This window comes from Schistocerca piceifrons, chromosome 6 (genome assembly GCF_021461385.2).
Source record: "Schistocerca piceifrons isolate TAMUIC-IGC-003096 chromosome 6, iqSchPice1.1, whole genome shotgun sequence".
Lineage (NCBI taxonomy): Eukaryota > Metazoa > Arthropoda > Insecta > Orthoptera > Acrididae > Schistocerca > Schistocerca piceifrons.
Genome location: NC_060143.1, coordinates 526959169 through 526977921, shown reverse-complemented (window position 1 = coordinate 526977921; position 18753 = coordinate 526959169). Strand labels below are relative to the sequence as shown.

At 44.4% G+C, this 18753-nt stretch overlaps 1 non-coding gene across 1 annotated transcript; it reads right to left on the bottom strand.

The window, feature by feature from the left end:
- Positions 1–1582: 1582 nt before the first annotated feature.
- Trnat-ugu lies at positions 1583–1656 on the bottom strand. The gene has a single exon. It is a non-coding gene; the product is annotated as a tRNA-Thr (tRNA).
- Between the last annotated feature and the right edge of the window lie 17097 nt (positions 1657–18753).

The following is an 18753-nucleotide window of genomic DNA, read 5'->3' as shown; positions in this document are numbered from 1 at the left end:
GTTTCTTTTGAACTCACCTAGGTATTGCTCTGCGCGTGTCGCCAAACCGCTTTCGGCTCCAAAGAACGAATTTACAATGCAGATGCTAAATGAACATAACAGTTGTCTACGGTTTTCAGAAAACTGTATCCATCATTATAGTGAAAAATTTGTACATTTTTTATTTGTTTGTGTGATGTCACCGCCAGACACCACACTTGCTAGGTGGTAGCCTTTAAATCGACTGCGGTCCGTTAGTATACGTCGGACCCGCCTGTCGCTACTATCAGTGATTGCAGACCGAGCGCCGCCGCACGGCAGGTCTAGTCTAGAGAGACTCCCTAACACTCGCCAAGTTGTACAGCCGACTTCGCTAGCGATGGTTCACTGCCTACATACGATCTCATTTGCAAAGACGACAGTTTAGCATAGGCTTCAACTACGTCATTTGCTACGAGCTAGCAAGGCGCCATATTCAGTTACTATGTCTTCTGAACAGATAATATTGTGACTCATGTACCGTCAAGAGCGACGTTCATCATTAAAGGTTTAAAGTTAAGTATCAAATTAATTACGTCCGCTTTCTAAATTCTAATTCCTTGTCATGTTCCAGACCTCACGTCAGTATAGTTGTTCCCTCCTCACGCCAGCCTGCGTGAGCTAAAACGCGTGCATATCGGCCACCACTAGTAACACGGTGTTGGCTCTTCTGCCAACACAAGTTTGTCCATGTAAATCTCTTTACCAATACAGGCTGATCAGGCAGAACATTTGTACCACTTACCTTACAGCCGTATGCCCATCTTTGGCACGGATAACAGCGGTGACGCGTCGTCGCATGGAAACAGCGAAGCCTTGGTTGGTCGCTACAGGGAGTTGGCACTGTATCTGCACACACAAGAGATGTAACTCACGGGAACTCCGTGGAGGAGTGCAATGAGCTCCAAAGCCACGATCAATCACGTACCAGATGTGTTCTACCGGATACAGATCTGGAGAGTTTGGGGGGGGGGGGGGGCAGCACATGGATTGGAACTAGTCACTGTGTTCCTCGAACCAATCCATCACACTCCCGGCCTCGTGACATGGCTCATTATCTTGTCGAAAAATGCCGCTGGCCATCGGGAAACATATTCGTCATGAAGGGGGGGGGGGGGGGGTACGTGGTCTGAAACCAGTGTACTATACTCCTTGCCTTGCACGAATTCCACTGGACCAATGGCTGCCCACGTGAATGTTACGCAGAGCATGATGGAGCCACCGCCAACTTGTCTCTGTCCCACAGTACAGGTGTCAAGGAGCTGCTCCCGTGAAAGGCGACGGGTTCGCACCCTCCCATCGGCATGGGTAAGAAGGTATCTGGATTCATGAGACTGTGCAACGCTCTGCCATAACACCAACGTCCAGTGCCGATGGTCACGTGCCCATTTCAGTCTCATATGCCGATGTTGTGGTATTAACTTTGGCTCATGCATGGGTTGTCGGCTGCGGAGGCTCACCTTTAGGAGTGTTTGGTACACTGTGTTCAGACACAGTTGTACGTTACAATGAAATGAACACCCTTAGCTGCTTACATACGTCAACGGGGACAGATGAAAATGTGTGCCCCGACCGGGACTCGAACCCGGGATCTCCTGCTTACATGGCAGACGCTCTATCCATCTGAGCCACCGAGGACACAGAGGATAGCGCGACTGCAGGGATTTATCTCTGGCACGCCTCCCGCGACACCCACATTCTCAACGTATTGTCCCGCACTACATTCGTAGTGCCCCGCGCCCATTATACTCATTGCTCGCGGCGCATTGCCGATTCCCGTAAGAGTTCGGGCACTGTTTGTGCATCCGCACAGAAGAAGAAGATGGTCAAGTGGCCAGTGAGCCTTAACTATATACACTCCTGGAAATTGAAATAAGAACACCGTGAATTCATTGTCCCAGGAAGGGGAAACTTTATTGACACATTCCTGGGGTCAGATACATCACATGATCACACTGACAGAACCACAGGCACATAGACACAGGCAACAGAGCATGCACAATGTCGGCACTAGTACAGTGTATATCCACCTTTCGCGGCAATGCAGGCTGCTATTCTCCCATGGAGACGATCGTAGAGATGCTCGATGTAGTCCTGTGGAACGGCTTGCCATGCCATTTCCACCTGGCGCCTCAGTTGGACCAGCGTTCGTGCTGGACGTGCAGACTGCGTGAGACGACGCTTCATCCAGTCCCAAACATGCTCAATGGGGGACAGATCCGGAGATCTTGCTGGCCAGGGTAGTTGACTTACACCTTCTAGAGCACGTTGGGTGGCACGGGATACATGCGGACGTGCATTGTCCTGTTGGAACAGCAAGTTCCCTTGCCGGTCTAGGAATGGTAGAACGATGGGTTCGGTGACGGTTTGGATGTACCGTGCACTATTCAGTGTCCCCTCGACGATCACCAGTGGTGTACGGCCAGTGTAGGAGATCGCTCCCCACACCATGATGCCGGGTGTTGGCCCTGTGTGCCTCGGTCGTATGCAGTCCTGATTGTGGCGCTCACCTGCACGGCGCCAAACACGCATACGACCATCATTGGCACCAAGGCAGAAGCGACTCTCATCGCTGAAGACGACACGTCTCCATTCGTCCCTCCATTCACGCCTGTCGCGACACCACTGGAGGCGGGCTGCACGATGTTGGGGCGTGAGCGGAAGACGGCCTAACGGTGTCCGGGACCGTAGCCCAGCTTCATGGAGACGGTTGCGAATGGTCCTCGCCGATACCCCAGGAGCAACAGTGTCCCTAATTTGCTGGGAAGTGGCGGTGCGGTCCCCTACGGCACTGCGTAGGATCCTACGGTCTTGGCGTGCATCCGTGCGTCGCTGCGGTCCGGTCCCAGGTCGACGGGCACGTGTACCTTCCGCCGACCACTGGCGACAACATCGATGTACTGTGGAGACCTCACGCCCCACGTGTTGAGCAATTCGGCGGTACGTCCACCCGGCCTCCCGCATGCCCACTATACGCCCTCGCTCAAAGTCCGTCAACTGCACATACGGTTCACGTCCACGCTGTCGCGGCATGCTACCAGTGTTAAAGACTGCGATGGAGCTCCGCATGCCACGGCAAACTGGCTGACACTGACGGCGGCGGTGCACAAATGCTGCGCAGCTAACGCCATTCGACGGCCAACACCGCGGTTCCTGGTGTGTCCGCTGTGCCGTGCGTGTGATCATTGCTTGTACAGCCCTCTCGCAGTGTCCGGAGCAAGTATGGTGGGTCTGACACACCGGTGTCAATGTGTTCTTTTTTCCATTTCCAGGAGTGTATATACTAAGATGGTATCTGTTCATTTCGACTTGTCAGAAAGAACATTTACATCAAATAAACTTCTTAGGTCTATGAATAACGCTGACGTTATAGCGTGATTGTCCATTGCATTTAAACCACTTTTTGTCAGTTTGAAAGTAAGTGTTTCGATGAGATTTTGGGCCTGTAGCCGTGATGATGGCCAGAAATGATATTACTTATATGAATGCGTAGTGTCTGTTCTTTTGTAGGGACTGTGTCCCGGATGGCGCAGTGGTCAACGCACCTGTCTACTAAGCAGAAGATCCCGGATTCGAATGTCGGTGCGGCACACGTTTCCACTAGTCGCTGCTGTTTTCGCGTAATGTCCCGGTGCAGCTGACATGTGTAATCCCTTCACTTCCTTTTCTTTTCCTTTCTCCCCCATCCATCTTCCATTTACATATATTAATATTATTGTTGTGGATGCATATAGTCAGTTGTGAAACAAACATTTTTTCAATAATTTATGAAATTCCTGACATGAGTGACACATGGAAGTTGGACGTTCGATTTTCGGGAAAGCTGGCTGCTGACTCTGCTGTTATGTGCATCATACACACACTTTGAGTCTGAGATTGTTGAGAGGAGTCGGATGAACCTGGCGTGGAGAGAAGCCGCTTGCCTTGACCGTATATATATAAAGATACTGAATGATTAGGAGGGGTTTGGTCGACTAGCCTTAAGCCGAGTAAAAACATGGGCCAAGGAAAGAACAAATTTGAAGTAAAATGTTTAGCCTTTGCGGATGATATGGCACTGATAACTGAAAACTGAACAGACGCAACAGTTATGCTTCATATGTTACACGAGATTGCTGAAAAGACTGGGCTAAAAATATCCTACGAAAAAACCGAGTATATAGAACACAAACATAATGCAGAAAAGTTTATGAAAACAAAGTATGGAAAAATTAAAAGAGTTGATAGATTCAAATACCTGGGGGAGTGGATCCAAGCCAATGGACTGGATAAGACAACAAATAAAGAAAGAATAAAATAGTTTGAATTTGCATATGAAGTAGCACCAAACTACTACAATAAGAAATCAATATCCATACAAGCAAAGATTAAACATTATAATTCAGTTATTAGGATACAAGCAACATATGGATCAGAGTGCCTAACATTGAATAACAAAGGCGAATTAAGAGAACTAGAAAAAACAGAGAGAGAAAAATATTAAGAAAAATTCTAGGTCCTGAGAAAAACAAGGAAAATAGGTGGATTAAAAGGAGAAATGAAGACCTATACAAAAATACAGAAAAGGTCACAGATACAATGAGGTAGAGACGGCTAAAATTTTGTGGACATTTAAAAAGAATGGAAGAAACACGGATTACAAAGAAAATTTTTAATTACGTTAGTAAGCTGAAAAAAACTGTAGGATGGATAGGAGTAAAGAAAGACGCCAACAAAATAGGTGTTACAGAAGAAATAATACGTGACAGGAATAACTTTAGGCTACTTATAGAAAACGCAAACTATGAAGAAGATGCACCAAAACTTCGACCCAAGAGAGTGTGGACAGATGAGCAGAGACTAGCAGTTGGCCAGAAAATGAAGAAGTACTGGGAAGAACGGAAGAAAAAGATACACCACATGTCTTAAGTTGTATGCGGTCCATAGCTGGCCAAATTCATAATAATAAATATATATATAGTAGTTGCTTCAGTAGTTGTCACCATGCATTGCACTCTGTAAGGATCGCAGTACTTCTGTTTAAGTATTTTAGCATGTCGCTGGTCCCGCAGTTGCAACGGCAAGACAAAATAAGCTGTCTGCTGCATACAAGAGCAGTGCGGTATAGTCGTTAGAAGACAGAGAAAATTCTAAAACTCGAATTCAGATAATGGAGAACTAATTTTTCATGATTTGCAGGAAGAGTAATTTCTGTTTTTGTTCTCTATCAGAATACTGACATGTCCGATAGTAGGAGGTTCCAGAAAATGTTGGAATACTGTAATGTCGGACTAATGGTTTTCATAATACAAGTTTTGTGGCTACATATCAGATTTTATGATAACGATATTAAGATATGATTAGATTACCTTGCAATTTATAGAGAAAAGTATAGAAAATGATAATATTGTCAGAGATGATGCTTTACGAATTTCCGTACGCCTTTCAGCAGGTTAATATATTTATTACAGTTTGTGACAGTTGAAACTAACAACTTTCCAACATTGGACTCGCATTCGGGAGGACGACGGTTCAATCCCGTCTCCGGCCATCCTGATTTAGGTTTTCCGTGATTTCCCTAAAATCACTTCAGGCAAATGCCGGGATGGTTCCTTTGAAAGGGCACGGCCGATTTCCTTCCCCATCCTTCCCTCACCCGAGCTTGCGCTCCGTCTCTAATGACCTAGTTGTCGACGGGACGTTAAACACTAATATCCTCCTCCATCCTCCAACAACTTTCACTCAGGCCTACACTTTCGCATTCACTGCTGATCATCTTTTTTCTATAGAGGTTCTACTTATACTGTTTTAGCTGCTTGAGGGAAGGACCACTGCCGGCCGAAGTGGCCGCGCGGTTCTGGCGCTGCAGTCTGGAACCGCGAGACCGCTACGGTCGCAGGTTCGAATCCTGCCTCGGGCATGGATGTGTGTGATGTCCTTAGGTTAGTTAGGTTTAACTAGTTCTAAGTTCTAGGGGACTAATGACCTCAGCAGTTGAGTCCCATAGTGCTCAGAGCCATTTGAACCATTTGAAGGACCACTTGAGTATGTGCCTTGCTGATATTTTTATTATATAATCGAGAATACCGTCGGCAGCATCTGAACATGTAGCCTTACGCGGTTTAATGGTATTTAGAAGTTCAGTCGGGTATTCTGGGCTGAGAAACAAGGATAGATTGCTTATGTAAGTACACGATAGATCTTTGATTGTAGTATTGGGTGGGTTTTATTTTTTGCTTCACTAATTTATCAACAACATTTGTATAAAAGGTATGGAATTTTTTTCCAACTGCCCCTAGGATAAGTGACCCTTTTTTCATTACGTGATAACACTATATTAATTTAGTTGTCTTCTTGCCTGTAAGACGAAGCGCAGCTTTTCACATGTATTTAGTTTTATAAGATGCTTTCATAATATATTCGTCATTTTACTTAACTTTTACCTCTTATGACACATCTCAGAACTAATTTGTGCTGTTGTAAATGGGTTAGGAATTCCGCATTGCTGTTACTTTTTGAGAGCGAAAAAAGTTTCCGCTTCCTTTTGCAAAACACCCTGTCACCTGATGTAATCCAGTCATCGAATTTGTGTGTTCTTCCGGAAATTACTGCCTTTTTTCTTTTTTGAAAAGTCGTGCTTGAAAAATGTTCAGTCATTTTCCTCGTAATTGTGAGATGCCATTTTGTGTCGTCATATCTTTTCAAATATATAGCCAGTAACTTCCAGTTTTCTTCTTCAAGAAAATTTCTGTGTCGTCTTGATAGCTCCAAGCTGATAAGAAGAGTTCTTGCTTTTTATAGTATAGGTAGGTATTACGCTGTTTCTCCTGACGCATCGAGCGCGAATGACTGCCAAACGGAATGATTCTATTTTGGCATTCTATTTCCTCCTTCTATCTTAATAGCAAAACAGGGCGAGATGACGTCCTCATGCACCAGATAAGATGAAGATTACGTGCCATACATATTGTAAAAGTGCACTATGCATGTACGTTCCATATCTTCTCCTAAAGCACTGGATCAATTTCAACTAAACTTGAAACACATATCATTTACTGTGTGGGAAGGACCACTGCAGGGATAACAACCACCTATCTATCGATCGGGGTGAAAGGGGGGTGAGAGGCAAACGAATTGTAACTCACGACTCGTAAATAGCAAGACTATATTCACCCACAATTTGAAAATGAAAGCACACCCCTCTTTCCGACAAAATAATGTAAAGAACAGAGTTGATCCCTTACTACAATTTCGGAGCTCATTCAGTAAAATTGCCGCACTAGGCATGACATTTCAATTTATTACTTTCTTACTACCGTCTATGTTTGAAACCCATTCTGTACACAGTATTTAATATACCACTGAATGTACTTGTAAAAATGTGTCATTGTACAATGCATAGTTCAGAAGATACGACAACATATATACTCTGAGATACTTGTAAAACCGCCGTTTCTTGCATAACATTTTAATTTATTACTTATTCACTACTGTCTCTGTTCGCAACACATTTTGCAGACAGTATCTACATATACCACTGGATGTACCTGCAAATTATGTCATTCTACGACACACAGTTCAGGAGATATGACGTCATAAGGACTGAGTTGCGTGGGTAGCAATACAGGTGGTATACAGGATGTTCAAACAAAAAATGTTGAATACTTTGAGAGGTGTTATCGCTAATCGAAACAAGGAAAAAAAGTCCAATAAACATGGGTCCAGAAATGCATCCTTTCTGCGATAAGGACGTGGTTACAGGAGGTTTTCAACGTGGCGTCCATTCATGACAATGACAATGCATCCCTCTGCCCTCAGGCGTAAGGAATGACGCACCCTTCGAAGTATACCCGGTTGTTGTACCTGATGGCAGGCATTGAAAATGCGTTGATTGGCGTGGTGTAGACCAATTCCTCCAGGTGTCCCCATAATAAGAATTTTAGCTTATTGAGGTCTAGGGAACGAGAAAGCGAAGGTGTGCCCCTCCCCCCCCCCCCCACTCTGATCAATTCAGCATTCCTGAATGTCTCCGTCAATTGTTCGCGCAGATTGTGACGAAAGTGCTGGTGTGCCATGTGTGAACCACATTTGGATTCGTTGCTGCAGTGGCACAGCCTCCATCAAGGTAGATAATACATTAATGACAAAGTCCACATAACGAGCCCCAGTTAGCCTTTGTGGTAGCAAGTATGGCCCTATAATAGTGGATCTGCGGCACTTCTGCAACAGCCATTGACAGAACCGTCTTCTCGCACACTGCTCGCTTGGGTTTGTTCCACCAAACGTAGCACATGCTCCTCCATGTCAGGCATGAGGAATGTGCGGGGCCTTCTACTCCCAGTCTTCCGAGGTGCAAGGGACCATGTATCCCTCAGCCGCTGGAAAAGTCCGCCGAGCAGCTTACCAGAGGACACTCTGCGCTATGGATGTTTTTCAGTGTAGAGGGCACGGGCACCCCGGCTACGTCCGTCTGCTAAACCATAGCAGAATATGATATCCGCCATTTCACTTGTCGAGTAGTAGGCTGCCATTGATAACAAGTGGTGGAAGAGAGAAAATGTAAATTCATTACACCATTTGCACGTATAAACAGCGCAATAACAGTAGACACGTAAGTGAATCAACCTTTGGAAGAAGGTAAAACACCATGACACGTAACCAGTACTGACAGTACTGTACAATAAGGCTCACAAAAACGACTGCAGACCACCTAATGGTAGGTAGAGGACTGTGAGTAAGACCTCAGAATACCCTGTCGACACATCTGAGGCAGCGTTAATGCAACGACTGTGCTAATATCCGCAAGTAAGCGTCGCGCAGCCCTTCCCACAAACACGTGTTGGAGAAAATCGTTCAAATGGCTCTGAGCACTATGGGACTTAATATCTGAGGTCATCAGTCCCCTAGAAATTAAAAGTACTTAAACCTAACTAACTGAAGGACATCACACACATCCATGCCCGAGGCTGGATTCGAACCTGCGACCGTAGCGGTCGCGCGGTTCCAGACTGAAGCGCCTAGAGCCGCTCGGCCGCACCGGCCGGCTATCTCGGAAAGTATGCGTTTCCGGACCCATGTTTATGGCACTTTTATTGTTGAGATGAGTACTAGAACCTCTCAAAGTATTCGACACTATTTTGAAAACCATATATATGTACAAAGTTGCTAAATGTATGAGAAATACACTGAAGAGCCAAAGAAGTTGGTACACCTGGCTAATGTCATGTAGAGACCCGCGAGCATACAGAACGTGACCGCATTCAAAACACTAGTGCGACCCATTGTTAAGTACTGCTGCAGTGTTTCGGAGGCACACCAGGCGAATTAAAGGAAGACATAGAAGCGATTCAGAGGTGGGATGCTAGATCTGTTCCCGGTAGATCCCATCAGTACTGTTGTACTACGCAGATGCTTTGAAAACTGAAATGGGGATCCCTGGAGGGAAGAAGAGACTTTTTTCGCGGACAACTATTGAGAACATTTAAAGAACCGACTTTTCCAGCTGACTGCGTAACGATACTACTGCTACTAACGTACATTTAGGGTCATCGGTCTTCCGCCACGAATTCCTCTCCTGTGCCAAAATCTTCGTCTCAGAGGAGCACCTGCAATCTAGGTGCTAAATTATCTGCTGGATGTATTCCAATATCCGTCTTTTTCTGAGATCTTATTGTACCTTCTACAGCTCCATCTAGCCCCATGGAAGTTATATCTTGATGTCTTAACAGATATACTACCATCATGCCCCTTTTTTTTCTCAGTGTTTTCCATATGTTCCTTTCCTCGCCGAGTCTCCGAAGAACATCCTTATTCCGTATCTCATCAGTCGACATAATTTTCAACATTCTCCTGTAGCACCACATCTCAAATGCTTCGATTCTCTTCTTTATCACTACCGTACACTGCTCTGCTCCAAATGTACAGGCTCAGAAATTGCTTCCTCAAATCAAGGTCTATGTTTGATACTAGTAGACCCCTCTTGGCCAGAAATTCTCCATTTTCGTCTGTTTTTTATGTACTCCTTGCTCCGTCCGTTACGGGTTATTTTGCTGCCTAGGTAGCGGAGTTCTTGGGTTCATCTATTTCAGGTCACCAATTTCGATATGAAGTTCCCCGCTGTTTTCATTTCTGCTAACTTCTCAGTACTTTCGTCTTTCTTCGATTTATTCTCAATCCATATTTTACACTGATTAGACTATTCATTCAATTTAACAGATTCGGAATTCTTCTGCACATTCACTGAGGAAGTCATCAGCGAAACTTATTATTGATATACTTTCACCTGGAATTTTAATTCCACTCAAGAATCTTTATTTTATATCCGTCAATGCTTCTTCGATGTATGGACTGAACAATAGCGTGAAAAACTACATCCCTGTCTTCTACTTTCTAATCTGAGCACTTCGTTCTTAGTCTTCCACTCTTATTGTTCCCACTTGGTTCCTGTATTTATTGTACATTACGCGTTTTTCGCTATAGCTTACTCCTGTTTTTCACAGAATTACGAACATGTCGCACCATTTCACATTGTCGAACGCTTTTTCCAGGCAGACAAGTCCTGTGAACGTGTCTTGATTTTTCTTTAGTCCTGATTCCATTATCAACCGCAACATCAGAATTGCCTCTCTCGTGCCTTTACCTTCCCTAAGGCAAACTGATCGTCATCTAAGAGATCCTCAATTTCATTTTCCATGCTTCTGTTTATTATTCTAGTCAGTAACTTTGATGCCACAGCTGTTAGGGATAGTGCGTTTGATTAGTAATCGAAGCGTCCTCGGTGCCGGGTTCGAACTAAATCAGAGTTTAAATTTTGAATAAAAGTAAGAGGCAATGGGTTGTAATTGAAGGACTCGGCATATAGATAGCCTTTTTTCCTCGCTCTAACGGGAAAGGGAATGACCAAAAGTGATACAAGGTACCCTCCGCCGTGCACCATACTGTGAGTAGTGTATTATATATGTTGATGTAGAAGTACTGTCATTTCGTGGACGGCTTCTACGGCAGACCGGATACTCAAGAAACGAAAGGTGTAAGCAAATTTTAAGATCAACATCTTCGGAGATGGAAAACATAATCGGTCACATGGTAAAACAGCTGGGAGTTGTTGCTACAGTCGTACGAAAAGCCGCAAAGTGGCTCTATCGTAGGCAAGGAAAAGATAAATAAACTGTGCATATCAACTTATGCACCACATTTAAACTTGCATTTTGCTTTCTTGACCTGAAAACTCTTTTTGAACACTCTTTTCCCCACAGGAGGCTGCTACTTACAGCCACGTGTGTAATGGAGGCAAAACTGAAATAGCATTTACGATGCAGTTCTGTAGAACGGCGAGTGTCCCTAATTGTGAACGAGACAGTGCGTCCTGTGTACACGGGCTTCTAATTGTCATTTAAAGCTTAGAGCATCCACGCATCATCATTTTACTGCAAGCGCACGAACAGGAAATTACACGCCGCAATCGCGTACCTCACAGTGGCGTCATTCGAACATTCAGCCACTTGTGTGAGACAAAGCACAACAACACCAGCTGATGGCCGCTGCCTACTAGTTATGGTTCGCACGGATTAGCAGCAGGACTGTTCTCTGCTTTTATGGAGCCAACCGTGAGCGCTGTGTCGTCCCAGATCGTGCACAACTCTCTGTACGTGATCATCTCGACCTCTTCCCGTCCATTACGAACGGCCCTACAAGCCGCCAAGCATCGTCGGGGGTGAAAGATTAGCAAGCGAACCTGGGTCAATGGCGACCCGTTGTCTGCACCCAAGAGAGAGGGGTATGCTTGATGATCTTCGCAGACACCTGTGGAGGCGCCCAGAAACCAATGAAGGCGGCAAAGGCACAGCGCGAGGTGTTCAGCATGGCTGCTGGTTACGTTTTGGACCACTATCGTGAACGAATGTCAAAGCAATGGGTTCACCTTTCAGGAGGCTAAATACCGACCACAAGACACTGTAACGGGACATCGTCCTCTAGCATTTCTTTTACTCAACAGTACTTGTCAATACCAGTACTATTTTTGGAATTTTGAACAGGTCAGTATTATCCCAGTTGCTTTTCGGAAAACTTTAATATAATTTTATACATAGTATGTTATATTTCAAGCGAAAGTTTATGACAATTAACTACTTTATAAAATGTTTTATTCTCGAAGTTCGATAAGTACTAGTTCTGCATGTACAGTTAAAATTATTTTTTTTTAGAAACATTAGAAGTTACGAATTATTGGCACACTTAAAATTTCTATTATTAATTACGCAGTCCTGTACTGTTTACAATGTTTATTTCTGGATTCATTTATGAAATAATAATCGAGAGTAATAATATAATAGAAACTAATAGAAATTCATTTGTCAAGAAAAACTAAGCCATTTGGAATATTGTCTGCCGGCCGGGTTCGCCGAGCGGTTCTAGGCGCTACAGTCTGGAACCGCGCGACCGCTACGGTCGCAGGTTCGAATCCTGCCTCGGGCATGGATGTGTGTGACGTCCTTAGGTTAGTTAGGTTTAAGTAGTTCTAAGTTCTAGGGGACTGAAGGCCTCAGAAGTCCCATAGTGCTCAGAGCCATTTGAACCATTTTGGAATATTGTTTCCCCTGAGTGACACAGTGGTAAGCATGCCTATGATGTGATCGAACGTATTTTCGTATTCTGTGCGAACAATGTAATTTCGGCTTTGTTAATGTGAAAAACAAAAGACTGTATGATATACTAAAATGTGAGAAAATATATTAACATAACAACAAAAATTCTGAAACAACAATCTTCAAATTTATTTAGATCAGTACATGAAGACCTAAAATGTGAGAATTTTAGCTTCAAGAATCAAACCCCTAGACAAGAGGAACTGGAGCCAACTATGCAAGAAAAGCTAAGTAAACTACAAAGTATATTGCAATTTTCGCTTCTCTCAAATCTTCATAAAAGACTAATGTAGACAATAAGCTGCAAGTACAAAAGAAGGAGTACATTACAGCGCACACCTCACGAATATCTTTCTCTGGGCATGTGACGTGGTATACAAGACGATCAGAGACGACTAGAGAAGCAAACTAGCGATGAGACGACAACAGATGGGGAAATCAAATGAAATAGGCGACTTTGGCGTAGGACAGAGCGTTACGGATGTGCTTCGGAGCACGGCGTTCAACGCACATTGTTGAAGGTGGAACGTGTTGCCTGTGTCAGACGAATCAAGTTTCTCGTTGCATCTGGTCGATGATGCTGTGTGGGTACGCCGCCATACGGGCGAATGGCTACTCGAAACGTGCACTGCGCCAAGTCGCGGGCCTGTAGGGCCAAAATTATGCCAGGGGGACATTCACCTGGACCTAAATGGTCTCTGTGACAGTAATCTAAGACATAATGACAGCTGCGGAATACGAGATCACTATTGCGGAAGACTTGTATTCCTTCACTCTACATGTCTTCCTCGTGGGCTATTGCCGTTCCCAGCAGGATAGCTATCTGTGTTACAATACCAGACTCATGCTGTACAGAGCCGTAAGAAGTGTGATAACGAACTCATATTCAGTTCGTTTGTTCCGAACCCGATGGAACATGTCTGAGACTCTAGCGGGAACCAGCTCCGTGCCACAAACCACCGGCTCGTAAGTTACGGAAACGGCGTGACCCGTGTGTAGACATCTTGTGGCACACACATGGGGAAACCTACCAAAGACTTGTCGAATCGGTGCTACGCCGACTCACTCCAGTATACTGCGTTCCATAGATGGATCGACACATCGTTAAGCAAGTGGCCACACTTTTTAAACTCGCCAGCGTACTCGTACACGTTTCGGTTCCAGCGTACGTCGCATGGTGCAGAGTGCTTTGCAGCAGTGCTAGTCATTCTTTTCCCTATTCCAATCGGAGATGACTGCCTGTATGCCTCTGTACGAGACCTAACCTTCCTTGCGAGCGAGGTGGCTCAGTGGCTAGCACACTGGACTCGCATTCGGAAGGACGACGGTTCAATCCCGCGTCCGGCCATTCTGATTTAGGATTTCCATGATTTCCCTAAATCACTCCAGGCAAATGCTGGGATGGTTCCTCTGAAAGGGTACGGCCGACTTCCTTCCCCGTCCTTCCCTAATCGCCGGCCTGAGTGGCCGTGGGGTTCTAGGCGCTTCAGTCTGGAACCGAGCGACCGCTACGGTCGCAGGTTCGAATCCTGCCTCGGGCATGGATGTGTGTGATGTTCTTAGGTTAGTTAAGTTTAATTAGTTCTAAGTTCTAGGCGATTGATGACCTCAGAAGTTGAGTCGCTTAGTGCTCAGACCCATTTGAACCTTCCCTAATCCGATGAGACCGATGACCTCGCTGTCTGGTCTACTTCCCCAAACAACCCCAACCCAACCCCCCCCCCCCCCCCTTAACCTTTCTTTATTTGTCCTTACAGGTCCTATATTGAAGGCAGTACGCTTGTTCTGGAGTCTGTCTAATAGACTGGGACTCTAGACATCCTCAACACCGTTTCTTGGAAATATCGTCTTCTTCTCACCAAGAATATCCATTTCGACTCACAGAGCATTTCGTGACACCATTGTATTGATGGCAACGAGACCGAACAAATCTAGCATATCGCCTCTGATTTGATTTCCTTCGACGTCTACCCTTTAATGTGATGGGTTGTAGATCACAGACTTCCGAGAAGTAATCAAGAATAGTTCTCACGAATCTTTTATGCCTGCTCTTTTTGTAGGTGCGTTACACTTACGCAGATACGTCCCCAAAAAACAGACGCCGTTCAATTACCCTCTCTACAACTAACCTTACGTGATTGCTGTTGTTGTTATTGTCTTTAGTCCGTAGACTGATTTGATGAAGCTCTTCCTGCAAGTTAATCCCAGCCGGTCGCAGGTTCGAATCCTGCCTCCGGCATGGGTGTGTGTGATGTCCTTAGGTTAGTTAGGTTTAAGTAGTTCTTAGTTCTAGGGGACTGATAACCTCAGAAGTTAAGTCCCATAGTGCTCAGAGCCATTTGAAACATTTTTTGAAGTCAATCCCGGGCCAGCCTTCTCACTTCTGCTACCTTGCTTAGAGTAGTGCAACCTTGATGTCCCTTTATAGTCCCCCTCATCCCCTCCATCACTTGTACACGTGTCTCCATTTCCACATTAACTACTCCTTGATGACTCTGAGTGTGTACTGTTACCCTATACCTTCTTTCTGTAAAGTGCACTATAAACGCTTTCCTGTCTGATTAGACTCAGTATCGCTTCATTCAACACGTTTCAAAAGACGTTCTGTCAACTGCCTGCCTGTATTGCTAAATGTCCAAGTTTCATTTCCATAAATGAGTGCACTCAAGAGAGTCTTCCAAAAAAAGATATCCTAACACATATCTTTTTCAAAAATGTCTTTCTTGCTACTATCAGTCAGTAATTCATATCTTTCCACCTCTGTCACCAACAGCTATAATGCTACCCAAAGAGCAGAAATATCTCATCGCACCTTTCTTTTTTTTTCAAATTTAATTGGTGAACCAGTTCTTAATATAACTGTACTACATTTCACTACCTTTAATTTACTTTTGTTGATTTTCGTCTTCTTATCTATAGTGTCTATCCGTTCCCTTTGCAAGACTACACTAGGCTTGCAAAACGTTTCGGAAGCCGACAGGCAACTATGAGTTATCGCCCTGACAGCAATCACTTTAAGTAGTAAACACCCCACTTAATTAACAACCCTGTGCGTCTGCTAAATTGATTTTGCCCTTTGACTGTGTTAATTAATAACAGCTTGCATTAGGGGTTATCACATTTATCATAATCTAAATGAACGTGAATGCTGAAATAATATTAATGAAATGGTGGCCCTGTCATTATTTTAATCATTTTTTTGAGGGGTGATTAGTGTATAAATGCAGGATTGACCTTTTATAAAAGCTATGGCACAAGTTTATTGATTAAAAATAGGAAAAAAATACTTGTTAAGCATGATGAAAAAACAGAACATGAACTGATAGCAGCACAAATATGGAATAAACAGTTAACACTCCTCTGGGTGGTGGGTCACTGGCAAAGGTTAAAGTTTTTCTGATTGAACTATTTACTCTGCCTCAAAATACAGATACCGCAGTCTGAAATTATCTAACACTGAATAGAGTTTGATGGATTTATTCCACACAGAGGTGCAGCTGAGAACAAGTGGCGAGGTTGTCCTCTTGTTTTTCCTAGCAAACCGGAGCAGGAATACAATAACCCTTTTCTCGATGTGCGGTGCTGTCTCAGGTGACATTCGTGGTTCAGGAATCTACATAGCAGCGATGTGAGGCGCCTGCAATTCCCTATCATAGGAACAAAATATGTAAAATCAAGGCTGGAGATCTGTTAGATAGGTCGCAATTACTCGCTAATGGAGCTCTGAAATTTTGGTGGATTCCAGTGTGTGACTCTCCCGTTCGCCAGTCATACCATGGACCAATTTGACTCACTTGTAGGGCAGTATGCGCAAGGAGGTCAAACGTCGAGGCGGCAGACCTGTCAAGGATGGTTGCCCTCAGGACAGTGAGTTGTCCGAGATGACTCAGGTATTAGCTGTTGGTACAGCGAAGTCCTCACCAAAGGCTCCCAAGTCAAGTCCATGCTGGTGCAAAGTCACACTCAGGACAATTGTCCCAAGAGCAACCACCCATAACAATAGTCTTTACCTGAATCAAAAGACGAAGTTTCTCCTCTCCTCACTTTGAACCGTCCCCTTAGAAAAATTTATGAATTACTGTGCTGATAAATCTCTTACATTATTTGATTTTCAAACAGCTGAGCAAAACTGAACGTACCCAGACATTTCGCTCTTTACCTATTCCGATCAACACTAAACTGACACACAACATTTTTTAGCGCAACGCAATCTGACTTTCAACAATCTCTACAAGAGAATGGCCATAACTAACATTAACCTATACGTTTCACAAATCACTTACCTCACAAAAATATTCGTTACTCGAACTACTGCAATACAGCGAGCGCCACTACTGCCAGCTAAATAAAAGATTCTAACTACTGAAGGCACTAACTACTGATAGGCATAGTTAGCAAATGAAAGATTTTGATAGAGAACAAACAATGTATTTACCTTAATAGTATTCAAAAGTCATAATATATACATCAGTTCATGTCATCCAGTCTTAGACATTTACTGTCTCTGTCCAGATCATCCGCTCTCAAAACTCCGCCATCTCACTCCTCACATCCACCACTGCTGGCGGCTCATCTCCAACTGCGCAACGCTGCGCGCTGTTAACAGCCAACTGCCCAACACTACAATAGCCAACAAAATGCAAACCGGCCACAGACTGCACACAGCACAGCCAGTGATTTTCATACAGAGCGCTACGTGGCGTTACCAATATAAAAACCTAAACAGCCTACTTACAACTTCCCGTCAAACTTCGGTAAACTCCACAAAAGCAGTCCCACAACTGCCCCTGCAAGTGTTTTGTGCCAATCATAAGACTCCGTGAGTTCCATGTCTCCTCTCTAACTCATCTTCTCTACTCACTGGCCAATTCTAATCAAAATTAACCATATTATTCTTTTTTCAGGAGAAGCAGCCGATCCCTGACTCTCAAATTCCGACACAGAGAGGAGGAGACGTTGTGCATCCATCCTTGTTTTTCCCATGGCCACTATTTGAATTCCCATGTAGCTCTAAAGTGTGCAACACGTTTAACATGGAGATCATTTTGTGGATGGCTTGAACATTACCGCGTGTCCTACCAGGGGCCCCGGCAAACTAAGAGAAGAGTGATCCAATACAGATCATTTCAGAGTCGCCATAAATGTTACGTTGCTTCTAAAACTGTTTTGAAGGCCTGAGGCTTCCTAAAAAAAACTTTGGGGGCAAAGGGACGACACCATCTGATGGCTGCTTCGACAGCATCCTGTCCACAGTGCATATGGAAACTCGCGAATTTTATGGACTCCATCCCTGTTCACAAAGTGCGTTGACAGCACTCTTAATGCGTTGGCTGGGCGTCATAGATTTCTCCCGTGCCCCCTGTCCCTGCTGTGGCAAGAGGCGCCTGACAGTCAGGTCCATATAAGCTATTTTTCGCCTCTTCGACCAAACGCATTGTCTGCACAACGGTGCAAGGAATTCTTGAGAACAGCATTCTGTCCATGGTAAGTGATTTGAGAGGTTCCTGTCCCTAACAGCTGCACATGGCAATCAGGCCCCAAACGCCCAATGCAAAATTAACTGTTAAATGACCACGTTGTCTGCTTGTTCTCAGCTCTAGACAAAACGCTAACTGAAGGAGAGACACAAAAAAGATCCTGCATGCTTTAACAATCTACATGCTCCCATCAATGCCTGCTCATGCTGATAACTGCATGGCGTCTCACGAAAACGATATGTTGGGTGTAAAATCAACGCTAATTGTACCCATGAATATAGAGGCTAGTGAGAGAGTGACTTGTTGTCTCTTACCTTCAGCTGATCTTCCATGCAATGTACCGTCTTTCACAGTGCTACAATGTCATCATGGTCACTCAAAAGGAAATGTCTTTAATGAGATATAAACTGCCATAGGTCGCAAATGATTCATTTTGTCACTAGTCTGACTCTACAGATTAGGCTGAAAGGTAACCCTGTGGGGAGTATATAAATGAAAATGAAGCAAAATTTACTAACATCATTTATTGTACTAAACCAGACATCAATTATGCTAAACAAGTTATCGACTGAATACTGCAAACAACAAAGGTGGTTTAAGACTACAATGGACAAGAATCCTGGGCGGCAGAAGTG